Consider the following 12,370-nt stretch of genomic DNA (forward strand, 5'->3'; position numbering starts at 1 on the left):
GACCCATTTTAAGAATCATCCGCCATTTTGATTTCAACTCTTGTTTTGTGTTCTAAAAGGGTGGACTGTGTTTTCGATTTGCAGCTGAGCCGAACGAACTTTGAGTTTTGTTAATGTTTGACCGAGAGCAGACTGTTTGTCATATGCAAAGAAACCTTGTGACTCGTATGAACTGCAATCCAAGTGTTGTCTGCGCTCACAAGCCTCATCCTCATATAAACAGCGAGAAAACGTAGAACAAACTCGGATCGTCTGCATTGTAGCGATTCATGAAACAAGGCTTACTGTGGATCAGAGAACAAATGTCACCATTGTAACTTCATGGGCATGCAAACTTGTTAAATCCGTTGCTCAATATTGTAATATTTGTCATGTGAACTGGGCACCAACCGTAGCATATAAATTATTAGTTTGGAGAGGAGCTGGACAATGTTTTGAAAACTGTATAAAAGTGTCCGTGTTAAGATGTCCAGCACTCTCTCCCCTCATTGTGTCTGCTGGGACACACTGTTAGGTGTTGGGAGCCAGATAGCTATATGTTTGCTTTGAATCTGTACAGAATAAAAGATACTTGTATCTTTTTGACCTGTGATTGGCGTATTTCATTTTGTGGTTTTAAGCCTCGACATTTCTTTGGTCTTTCAGTTGGTGCCCAAATAGGGACCCTCAAGATTGATTTCTCATCGCTGAAAAGAAGACGCGGCCATCGGACTGGGATCGGAGAGTGAGAAAAAGAGGGCCCCTTTGTATGAGACACAACACCTCGACAGTACTGCATAATCTGAATCCCTGAATGGTGAGCACGTGGTTCGAGAGGACATCTTGACGAGGGTCCCCATATCATGGCGGGCTCTTCGCCAAAATCGCCAACCACGAGGATCCTTTGTAATCCGATCGGACCTCCTTTGCATTTTGTAATCAGGTGAGTCGTGCCCCGATTCCTAAGTATCTTGATATTTGGTTGTAGATTTGCACTCACGAGTTCAAACGACGGCAGGTAACACCAGTGATCTGACATACCTGGGAAATTGCCTGACTGTTTCAGGGGTTTATTCCGCAGAGACATACAATCTTTGGAATATGGCCGACCGGCGCCACCTGAGGGTTCGCCGCCGTGTACTATGTACTGTAAGTACGGCCTTGGTAGTATCGTATTCATCGATATTTGGCACAGACAAACTAGACATGCTTCCGAATTTCAGTGGCCAGTTCAGGGTAGTTTTGAAATTGCCCGTATAGAGTATTTAGAGTCTATATTGTTAAAGAAAAAGGCTAGGCCTGCAGCATTTGATGTAATTAAGAATTGGAGAAAGGAAGCTATGCAGCAACTTAAGAGTAAAGAGAAACACGCATGTCTAACTCTGAAAAATCATTATTGTATGATCAACAGAAACATTCAGAATCTATTGGAAGTATGGATAGGGCTTTTCAACTTGGGGTACAGAAAATATATCCGTCTCAGGACTTTCATGCCTCAGACGAGCTAATCGATGAGCTTTTAAATGAGCGTAGGACTGTTGCCACTGTACCACCTCCTATGTGACTCGTCCTGTTGTTTTACCTCTTCCTGCTGTTGCACCTCCTCTCGTTGTTGTTCCCGTTCCTTGCGTTGTTCCTCCTCCTCCAGTTGTTACTCCTCTTCCTGTTGTTGCTCCCCCTTCTGTATCTCTGCCCTTACCACCAGTTGCTGTTCCCGTTATTCCGTCTTTACCGCCAGTGGTAGTGTCTCCACTACCTGTTGTACAAGATTTGCCTGAAATTTCTTTTCCAAGTGGTTCTGCTCCACTTGTAGCGAATGAAGGGGTGACTTCCGATCCAAAAGTAGTGACTCGTAGTACAGTATCGAGAGCCAGAAAAAGAGAATTGTATGCAAGGGCTAAGAAATGTATAGAAGAAGGTGAAAAATCAGCTGTCATAACTGCAATTTCTGACCAAGAAAGTATTCCCAAACACAATATTTTGATAGAGGGGATGGGAATGCATTTGCCTGAAATGTGGAGTGATTTGACGGACATGGATGTCCCACAAGGGATTTGAATGTCTTAGCTTACTCAAGGGATACTGCAGAGAAAGTACATGAGCATGTTGAGAGGGTTTTTCAGTTTAAGAGGGAGTTAGATCGGTTACAGAATGATGTTATGGATGGCGATATATTGGACGCTTCGTAGGTGCAGAAACAATTTCTTCTTTCTTGTAAACCAATGAGTGAAGAAACGCGTGTTTGCACAAGAGACTCGCTTAGATGGATTTCGGATGTTTCAATTTCTCCCATTGAAGTATATGACACGTTTAGTCAGTATGCTCCGGCAATGCAACGGAAAGTGTTACAGGTAATGGTAGAGTACCTGCAGGATGAGTGTGTGAAGAAAAAGATTTGTTGTCCCGCAGATTTGATGGTAATTTATAGGAGAGCATTTTCGTCCGATACTGCTTTGACTACTTTGTCACTTGATTTAGCTTTGTTGCTTAACGAACATCCAGAATTGCCTATTTCTCAATTGCCAATGAGGGAAGTTCCTCCGACATTTGTTCCTAAAGTAGAAATTCCAGCTAATGTCACATCAGGCGCAGAAGCCACTACTATTGAAGCTCATTATGTCTCACAGTTTGTTCATGTCCCATTTTCTAGACAGGAAGTGAATACCATTAGACAGACGATTCCAGATATTAGGAAAAATCCAACAGGATTTTATAAGGAAATAGAATGTCTTGCATTCATCAGTTTTCACGCTGGGTGATATAGACTTATTGTTTCCTGTGATCCTACCTGCTGATTTATGGAAACAGATTAGAACTATAGATGTTTTGGCAGGACTGGGTGACACATGGGTTAACTTGGTATGGATAGATGGAGAAAAAAAGGCTGGTGAGAGACCGCCACAGGTGATATTGACACTGCCAGACAGAATAGTAACAAAATTGAAGACTTTGGTTCCAGAGAGAAGAATAGTTTGGGACAAGCTTACAGATTGCATCCAGGGGAAATCAGAGGGTGCTTCCGAATTTTTTAATCAGTTAGAACAAGTGTTTTCGGATTTTAGCAGTCAGGACTAAGTACTGAGTCAGGAAAAAGGTTGTTTGTAGAGAAATTTGGGTGTGGATTGTTGCCTGATATCCAATCAAAAATGATGACTTCTGAAAGCACCTGGCAAGCAAGATCGCAGTCTGAAGTATTGCACATGACTCAGTATTATAAAAATAGGGTGAATAATGAAAAGAGAGGATAGAAAAGAAGAAGGGAGACTTGAAGACAAAAGTATTGTTGCAGCCACTAGTAAGGGGAACCAGCGGTGGGAATACACAGTTTAGAGGACAGTTTGCCCCACAGAATAATGCGCAAATGGGTCCTGTACACATGAACCAATGTGCTTATTGCAGACAAGAAGGTCATTGGCAAGCACAATGCCCGATCCTTCAGCAGAGATCAAATAACACATATGGTACCATGGGTAGATGATTCAGAGGCCGTCCTGGGATAGGGGGTCCTGGTAGGAGTCAGTTCGCTCAGAATCAACAGTCATTCTCACAGGATAGTCAACAGCATAGTGCATTAATGGGAACATTTTTGATAATCCTTCAGCTGTTTATCTTTCTGCGGACTTTACATTTGATCATGTACTATTCCGTTAGGATAGCCCGAAGCAGAGTCTGGAACCAGTACCTATTCCCGTCGATCAGAAAGGGCCCTACATAGAAATTAAGGTCGGGAATAGGAAGCATCTATTTTTAATAGATACAGGAGCACAGAAGTGTTCCGTTTATCATTCGTGGGTTCCAGATATTCCACTGTCAGGGCAGAACAACATTTTCTCTGGTATGCCAGTGGTCAGTCTGGTCTCTCAGATGGTACCGATTTCACTGGGGCCATTCACTGATTCATGTCCATTTCATTTGACGGCGAATTGTGGAGAAAATGTGTTGGGGTTGAATCCGTTGAAAGAATTAAATGCAGTAATTATTGTTCTCCGGATGGAGTGCATTTGACGATTTCACCTCAGCAAATTTCTGTTTAACAATTCTTTACTAGGCCTTTAGCGATTGAATTGGATAAAGTTCTGGCATGTTTATTGGCAGTTGATGATAATGACGTTGGTATTTTGCAAATTGAACCTGTTAAAATTGTGTTGAAACCAGGTGTTAAACTACCACGTATTCCACAGTATAAGATTTCAGTTGACGGTGAGCAAGCTTTAAAGAGTATAGTTTCTGATTTTGTACATCGAGGAGTGATTGAGGAAATTGCAGGAAGTTTGTGTAATAGTCCGATTCTACCGGTGTACAAGAAAGGGGATAACGCGATTCCTTTCCATTTTATTATTGATTTACGTGCTATCAATAAGATTGTTGCTCCACAATTTCCAATTGTGCCTGATGTGACTACTATATTAACGATGATTCCAGCTTCAGCTACTCATTTCAGTGTTGTGGATCTAAAGAACGCTTTCTTTAGTATTCCTGTGCATGTTGACAGTAGATATTTGTTCGCGTTCACCCTAGGGGGACGCTCGTTTACATTCACTTGTGTGCCACAAGGGTATGCTGAGAGTCCAAGCATTTACAGTAGGGCTTTGACGGAACAGCTCGATACACTTGAGTTGCCTCCCACTTGTATGTTCTTACAGTATGTTGATGGTCTTCTTTTATCTGAAGACTCAGAAGTTGCTTGCAAGGAGGACACCGTGTTGCTGCTTATCCACTTAGCAGAGCATGGCCATAAGGCTTCATTGAAAAAGTTTCAGTATTGCTGACAGGAGGTCACCTATTTAGGCTATCTCCTGTCAAAGGAGGGGAGAAGAATGACACCTGAACGGATACAAAGCATAAGCATCTCTAGCATGTCTGTCCCAAATACACAGAAAGAGGTCAGAGCCTTGATAGGCATGGCTTCATACTGTAGACAGTGGATCCCTAATTTCTCATTAATGATAAAAACCAATGTTGGCATTGACAAAGAAGGGCATTTCTTTGCCTGTACCGTGGAGCTTAGATTGCCAGAAAGCTTTTGATCTGCTCAAGGCTGCGTTGTGTTCAGCACCAGTTTTGGGCACACCAAATTATGACAAGGCCTTCGTGTTGTATGTGCATGAATGTGATGAATGCTCTTTGGCTGTATTTACGCAGGAACATGGAGGGAAGAATATACAGTGCCGTTATTTTTCCTCCACGCTTGACCTTGTTGCATGCGTTTTGCTGAGATGTTTGAGAGCTGTTGCTGCTGCTGCTGAATCTATAAAACAAAGTGAGGGCATGGTTCTGGGCCACTCCTTAACCGTGATGGTACCTCACTCTGTAGAGATTCTATTAAACAGAACGCAAACGCAACATCTCACATCAGCACGATTAACAAGATACGAGCTGATTCTATTTGCACCGCATATCCAAATTAAGAGATGTTGCGCATTAAATCCGGCCGAAGTATTGCCTCTTCCGCAAAAAATTGCTTGCAGTGACAAGATGTCATATGACTGCCTCTATACCACAGAACAAGAGACTAAAGGCAGAATTTTTTTTTTTACATTTTGATTTTTATTGGCAGAGGCATATAGCAAACGCATACATCAGAGCGACCAGTGAATTCAGTACATGCATAAATGAGAACAGTAGTTGGAAAACAAAGGACAACAATTTAACAGTAGGTGGGGAACAATACATCACGATGCATTATAAGGCATCGGCATGCCTACGAGTGGCCTGGGAGGTACCACTCTCAGAGGAGCTCTCCTCTAGACTGTGTAGATAGCTGTTAAAAGCAGTCCAAATGTTTTTGGGGCGAGAGCGAGCTGGGATCATATTGAGGTACTCCTCTTCACAATTACGAGACCAGGTGAGTAGATTTAGCCATTTCTGGACTGTGGGAGGAGAGGGGTTCTTCCAGCTCTGAAAGACGCACTTCTTGGCCACTATACAGGCCACATTCAGGAATTTACCCATGTGTCTGGCCCCCTTAGCTTGCCACATCCCAAACAGAACTCCCATCGGGTCCAGGCCAATAACAGTGTCACTAATTTCAGATAGTGTCTCTAGGATCTTACCCCAGAATTCCGCCAGTATCGGGCATTCCCAGAACATATGTAAGTGATCAGCGCCCTCTGCTACACAGCGAGGGCAGGACTGTGGGGTGGTTTGAGCAGATCTAGAGATCCTGAGCAGGGTATAGTACAGCCTATTCAACAGTTTGTATTGTATGGCACGGTAGCAAAAGTTGAGGGAGACCCTATTAGTATGTGGACACATTTTCCCCCATAAATGGTTGGAGAGCTCTACGCCCAGCTCATTTGCCCATTCATTGCGGGCCCTGGAGGGCTGAGCCGGGGCACCCGTCAGCAACAGCCTATATATTGAAGAGAACACCCCGCGGGCGTCACCCGAGTTAGTGATGTATGCAATCCCTGGGGAGTCCGGGGGTTCTTTAGGGAAACATGGCCATGCAGTTCAGAAGGCCGCGTGGAGCCTGTAGAATTGCAAATATTCCAATGTCGACCCTGAATGGCCCTGCCTCCATGTCTTTGGAGTTATGAACTGCCCATCAGGATAGAAGTCTGTTAGTGCGAGGTACCCCAGGGTTTCCCAGTGTCGTGCCAGGGCCATATCATGCATGGGTTCCAGCCCGGGGAATCTCCAGACAGGGAGCCATTTGTAGTAGGGATGCTGTTCCGCCCTAACCCCAAAAGTTCAACCCCAGGCTTGCAAAGTAGTTCCGACTGGGTCGATGGGCGAATCTGGCACATACTGCTGGTGGAGAATTAGTGACATTACATTTGTGCCTGCTGCTGCCAGGGTCTCTAGTTTGACATGGGGACGAAGAGGGGGCCGGGGTACCAATACGAGGCGAATTGAGCTTGTGGTGCTAGCCAGTACAGCATCAAATCGGGGGCGGTGAAACCTCCTCTATCATAAGGGAGCATCATGTCTGACCATTTTTTGCATACAGCGCCAGAGTGCCACAGTTTGTGCAGTCTTGTAAAGTATCCCCCCCTGGCCAGACGGGCACATTACTAAATAAATACAACAGCTTGGGAAGCAGTATCATTTTGACAAGTGAGAGCTTCCCGGCAAGTGACAGTGGGAGGGAGCGCCATTGTGTCATTTTGGCCTCGGGCTGCTGTGCCACAGCCAGATAATTGTCTGCCAGCAATGTGTCCTTGGTCAGGGACACTTGGACCCCCAGATATTTAATCCCGACTGGTGACCAGCGGAGTGGATATTCGGTAGAAGGCTGTTGGGTGGAACTAATGAGGGGAAAGAGTTCAGACTTGGAGTAATTGATAGTGAATCCGGAGTGGGTGCCTATGCAGGAGATGTCACGTAGGATCAGGTCAAGGTGGTCGACGGGATCTCTGATGAACAATAACACATCGTCCACATAGAGGGAAATAATCTCAGGAGTGTCTTTCAGCCGTATCCCCTTGTGCGAGTGACGTGCTCTGACATGATCGGCCATTGGCTCTATCGCCAGGGCGAATAGAATTGGGGAGAATGGGCATCCCTGCCTGGTGCCTCTGAAGAGTGGGATTGGTGCCGAAGTCAGGGAGTTAACTCGGACCCTGGCCACTGGTATATAACAACTTAATGTATCTAATCATGTTAGGGCCAATGCCCATAGCTTCCAACACCAGCCACATGTACTTCCAGGATACCTTATCAAATGCTTTCTGAGCATCAAGTGTGACCGCCACCGCCTTCGCACCCTGGTCGATCCGCGTCATGATGTTGAGCAGCCTCCTGATATTGTGGAAGGTGGATCCCCCGGGAACGAATCCGGACTGATCCTCATGGACCATGTATGTCATGACTGGGAGGAAGCGGTTCGCTATTACTTTGGCGAACATTTTAGTGTCCAGGTTCATTAGCGAGAGGGGCCTGTAAGAGCCACACTCATCACTGGGTTTACCGGGTTTAAGTAACACCGTTATGACGGCCTCACGTAGTGTTGGGGGGAGGGTAGCTAACCGGAGTGACTCATCCCATACCTCAAGGAGTTTAGGGGCCAATATGGCTACGTGTTCCTGGTAGAACTCTGCCGTGAGCCCGTTAGGGCCAGGCGCTTTGCCCTTGGGGAAACTGGATATGGCCTCGACTATTTCATCTAGTAGAATTAGGGAATCTAGCTGGTCTCTGGTTGCAGGAGAAATGCAGGTCGTAGGTATCTGTTCGAGGAGATCCCTCATGTGTCGCTCACTGTGTTCGGGAGGTTGGGAATAGAGCTCTGTGTAGAAGTCCACAAAGACTTCCAATATCTGTTGATCGGACCATTATACAGCACCCAGGCTGTCTTTGACACAAGTAATCTGGGTCTGGCCCCACTCTCCCCTAGTCAAGGCTGCCAATGTTCTGCCGGGTCTATCGCCCTCTCCATACTTCCGCACGGCTTGTGGACAGCTAAAATATTGAACCTCCCTAGTGGCGTGTTCATTGAATAATTGGAGTTCCTCGCTGATTAGGGCGAGGGTAGCTGGATCAACTGATGTGGGATGTTTCCGCTCCAGTTCACGTAACCTGGACTCAGAGCGACCAAGGGCTGCTCTTATTGCCTTAAGTACTCCCGCCTCCCAGGATATGGACACCCCCCTGATGTAGGCTTTGAAGGCGTCCCACCCGACTCCTATGGTAGTGGACTGGGGTGTATTATGCTCAAAGTAGGACTGGATGTCCGCTAGGATGTCTCCCTTAATCACAACATCTTGGAGGGTGGAGGACTTGAATCGCCACGTGTTAATGGTTGGGGCGGGCACCCCCAGTTCCAGGGATAGAGTGATTGGGACTTGGTCTGATAGAGTATGAGTATTTGTGCTCCCTCTACTCTGCCCAGCATTCCCCTTGACAATAGAAATAAGTCTATTCTGGAGGAACTATCATGGACAGAGGAGTAGTGGGTGTATTCCCGTGTTTGCGGATGTAGTGTCCTCCATACATCTCAGACGTCAAGTGCTGCGCTATGTGCCAGCAGCCTGCGTGCTGCGACAGACAGTAGTCTGGGAGCCGTGCCTGTTCTATCCATCTTAGTGTCTAATATGAAGTTCCTATCCCCTCCCCAAATGATCTCTATCCCCACATATCCCAGCAATATAGATGCCACGGAGTCCACAAAATCAGGGGAGTCAACATTAGGACCATAAGTGTTTACTAAGAGATAGGGCCTCATTACATGGATGGCGGAGAACCATGGCGCAAATAGCGCCATGGTTCATGCCGGTAAAATACTGGCACCGCCTTGGCGGAAAGGGGAATTACCGCCCCATTCCAAGGTTGGCGGGGCGGTAATTCCTCCTTCCACCATTGCCCTTCCCCATTCCCATTTTTGCCCCATAGGGCGGTAAGGGTTTTACGGCGGCGTAAACAGCGCCGACCCTTACCGCCTGAGTACGAGGTCCCTTAGCGCCATGGCGGACTTAACACCTGCTTTTAGCAGGTGTTAAAATCCATGGCGCTAAGGGACCATGGAGTTAATTACGCCACCGTAATTCACGGTGGCGTAATTAACGCCTTCCCCACTCCCATTATGCCCTATGGGGCAAAATGGGAATGGGGAAGGGAAAATGGGAAAATGGGGATTTACCGCCCCGCCAAGGTTGGAATGGGGCGGTAAGTCCGCCTACCACCATGGCGTAAACCTAGTTTACTCCATGGTGGTAAAGTCACGGCCCAGGCGGTAACTTACCGCCTGGGTCGTAATGAGGCCCATAGTCTCTGTTAGCAATTGCACAATGTAATATAATATAATATGTAATATAATGCATCTACCCTCAGGGTCAATGTAGCTCTTATGAAGTACAAATTTGACTGATTTGTGAATCATTGTCAGGAATAGGAGGTAGAGTACCTGTTGGGGCCCCATGATGGTGCCATACATTTTGTCAGTGGCCCTGTAGAATGCGTTTCCTAGACAGGTTAGGGTTTCTTCCCCGTGCTTCCCCAGTCCTATCCACTGTAGGAGTTCCTTACCCTCTATCCGGTGTTCCTAATTTCCTCTGTCCTATCCACAACCTCTCCCTAACCCTCTTCCCCCCACTGGCTGCCACGTGGTGCCCTGTTATCTAAATCAGGCACCTGTGCCAACCACGGTGGGAGGGTCGAATTCATTTGGCTTCCGTGGTTCGGGGGAGAGTGTCGAGCTCTCTTCCCCTCCATTAAGTTGGGTTGTGATATAATAAGCCACCCCCATATTGGGTTACTCACAACCACCCAAGCCAAATGGACCCGACTCCTCCACCTTTAGCTGATGTGCTAAAGGCCCTACAAGACATTCAGTTGGAATTAGCACATGCAAGGCAGGAGGCTACTACATTGAAAGCACAAGTACAAGGTTTGGTATCGCAAGGTACACCTTTGGAAGGGGCTAGTTCCCCCTCCACTACGGGAGCTTCTACTAGTAGGAATCCTACCGTCATTGTTCAACCTCCCAGTAGTGTACCTTTGGCAGCACCTGAATGATTTTCCGGAGACCCGTGAAAATATATGACATTTCTCACTCAATGTCGACTCCATTTTTTGTGTAAACCGGCAGCTTTTGAAACCATCCAAGCCAGAACTGCATTTGTAATATCCTATTTAACGGGCGATGCCGCAGCATGGGCAATGCCTTTGGTTCAGAAAGATGAACTGTTTGATAGACGGGAAGTGTCATTGGCACAGGACAAAGAGTTGCTGGGGTTAAAGCAGGGATCAAGAGACCTGGTAACATATGTCACACAGTTTAACCAACTAGTCATTGAAACAGAGTGGCCAGTGGCAAAACAGACAGTATTGTTCTATCAAGGGTTATGGGAAGAATTGAAAAATGCCATAGCCCAAGTAGAACCACAACCGAGTAACTGTACGGCTATGATAGATCTGGCCCTAAGATTAGATCATCGAATGAATGAGAGAAAGGGGGATAAGAAAAGACTGGAAGTTGGTCCCTTTGTAAGATTAGATAGGAGCAGAAGGGTAAGGAGTAGTGAGGTAGAACAAATGCAAATTGGTAGTGTAACGTGACCTCTATCCGAGGCAGAAATGGAACAGTTTAAAATCAATAAGTTGTGTTTGTATTGTGGTCAGGCATGCCATTTCATACGTACCTGTCCCAATACCCCTCAGAGGAGTTCAGGAGGAGAACAGAACAAAAAGGAGGCGGGAAAAGAGCTGGGTCAGCCTTAGGGGGAACTCAGGTGACAGGCCCAAAAGAATCAAAGTTCCCCAGATGGGTGGCAAATACAGTAGGGAAGAAGACCTCTCACTTGTATATTTTGGTGACCTTATGCTGGGCAATGTCCAAGCAGGTGGTACTAGCTATGGTGGATTCAGGAGCCACAGGTAAATTTGTGGATATTACATTGGGCCATCAGTTAAGGTTACCTTTACAGGACAGACAGCGGGTGGAAGGGGTGCAGTCGGTTGACGGTTCTCCTTTAGTGTCAGGGCCTATTCGACAGCAAACTCAACCTTTACAGATGTTATGTGTGTCAGGCCATAGAGAAGACATTACTTTTGATTTGATAGCAGTACCCCAGTTTGGTTTAATTTTGGGCATGCCCTGGCTAGTGCAGCATAATCCAAGAATTGATTGGGAAAAACAGGTTGTCTGGTTTGAAGAGGAGAGGTGAAAAGAGCACATGTTAACAGAAGTGGGATCCACAGCTTTACTGGCTAATCAAGAAGAAAAGGATCAGGCAATAGGAGCAGTAGAATCAGGAATTCCTTTGCAGTACAGAGAATTTGCCAAAGTGTTTGACAAGGGTGGGGCGGAGAAGTTACCACCACATCGTCCATATGACTGTGTCATTGAATTGGAAGCCGGGGCAAAATTACCATGTAGTAGAATCTACGCCCTTACAGAAACAGAGAATAAACACCTGCGAGAGTATCTGGATGAGATGTTAGCAAAAGGATTCATTAGGCACTCCACGTCTCCGCTGTCTTCCCCTTTATTCTTTGTCCCGAAGAAGGAGGGGACATTAAGAACATGTATTGATTACCGCGCCTTAAATAAAGTAACAATAAAAAATAGATTTCCATGACCGTTAATTTCAGTTTTACTGGATCAAGTAAGGGCAGCAAAAATCTATACCAAGTTGGACTGAAGAGGAGCATACCATCTGATAAGAGTACAGGAGGGGGATGAGTGGAAGACAGCATTTCAAACAAAGTTTGGATTATTTGAGTACTTGGTCATGCCATTCGGATTATGTAACGTCCCTGCGGCATTTCAATTCTTTATGCAAGAAGTTTTAAGGGACTTTATTGATGTTTTTGTCATAGTTTACATTGATGATATTTTGATTTATTCAGCCTCACCAGAACAGCATGTGGTGCATGTGAGGGCAGTGTTGCAATGACTGCAGGAGTACCAGCCCAGTGTTAAATTAGAGAAATACACCTTTCACACAAGGCA

Source organism: Ambystoma mexicanum, chromosome 2q (genome assembly GCF_040938575.1).
Source record: "Ambystoma mexicanum isolate Mex_15411 chromosome 2q, UKY_AmexF1_1, whole genome shotgun sequence".
Taxonomy (NCBI): domain Eukaryota; kingdom Metazoa; phylum Chordata; class Amphibia; order Caudata; family Ambystomatidae; genus Ambystoma; species Ambystoma mexicanum.